Source organism: Oryx dammah, unplaced genomic scaffold (genome assembly GCF_014754425.2).
Source record: "Oryx dammah isolate SB20612 unplaced genomic scaffold, SCBI_Odam_1.1 HiC_scaffold_29, whole genome shotgun sequence".
Taxonomy (NCBI): Eukaryota; Metazoa; Chordata; class Mammalia; order Artiodactyla; family Bovidae; genus Oryx; species Oryx dammah.
The window spans coordinates 15,109,919-15,111,340 of NW_024070213.1; positions in this window are offsets into that span (position 1 = coordinate 15,109,919).

Here is a 1,422-nt window from a genome sequence, read left to right on the forward strand (position 1 = left end):
TTAATTATTTGCTGTCAATAAGCTTGAGTTTGTTTAACATGTTACACTAATCTTTTATAACTTTATTGATTTTTTTGTCTATTTGATCTACCAACTATGGAGACAGATGTACTAAAATCTCTATGATTATGGTTATGTCTATTTCTCCATTGTGTGTGTGCATGTGTGTATGTGTGTATGTTATATTGTATATATAATATATACATGGTACTAAGTGCATGGAATTTTAGTGTATGGAAACTTAATGTTATAAATGTCCCTCTTTATTTTCAGTAATGAGTCTTGACTTAATCTTTTTTACCTTATATTAATACAGTTACATCATTTCATTTTGAAAATATTTTCATGGTCTTGTTTTCCCTGGTGGCTCAGACAGTAAAGAATCTGCCTGCAATGCAGGAGACCTGAGTTCAATACCTGCCTGGGTCAGGAAGATTCCCCTGTGGACAGGAATTGGCTACCCACTCCAATATTCTTATCTGGAGAATTCCATGGACAGAGGAGTCTGGCAGGCTCCAATCTGTGGGGTCACAAAGAGTCAGACACAACTGAACAACTAACACTTCCGTGTAATTGCCATGTAATGTTTATTTTTAACATAAAAATTCACTTAGTCTCCTTTAATTGAGGTAGTTGCTTTCTTTCAAAAGATTCATCCATAAGTACATAAATACATATATTTGGGTTTAATTCCCTATTGTTGATTAGTTGCTAAGTCATGTCTGACTCTTTTGCAACCCCATGGACTGTAGCCCACCAGGCTCCTCTGTACATGGAATTTTCCAGACAAGAATACTGGAATGGGTTACCATTTCCTTCTCCAGGGGATCTTCCTGACCCAGAAATCAAACCTATGTCAACTGCTTGGCAGGCAAATTCTTTACCCCTGAGCCTCCTGGGAAGCCGACTGAAAAATAGAGTTGGTCTAATTAATCCTGTATGTTCAGAAAGAATCGATCTGATTGTTATCCAAATAGGAAAGTATCCATTTCACTGTTTCTAAAGACTTTTTTTTTTTAATGTGGACCATTTTTAAAGTCTTCATTGAATTTGCTACAGTATTGCTTCCGTTTTACACTTTCGTTCCTTGATCCCGGGGCATGTGGGATCTTAGTTCCCTGACCAGGGATTGAACCTGCACCCCCCCTGCATAGGAAACGTGAAGACTGGATCAACAGGGAAGTTCCCTCCATTTCACTCCTGAAGCTGTCCTTTAACCTCTCCATGATTAAAACTCTTTTCCATGTCCTTCTGAAAACCTGCCTTCTGCATGTTAAGTTAATTTCCTCTTGTCTTGCCAATAGTGCACAATGGGAAGAAAATTAAGATAATGAAATATTAGAATAAGTTGAAATAAATAAAAAAGAAAATGTTGGGAATTAAAGAGGGAAAATGGGGGCATTTCCAGAAGGAAAGCAGTAA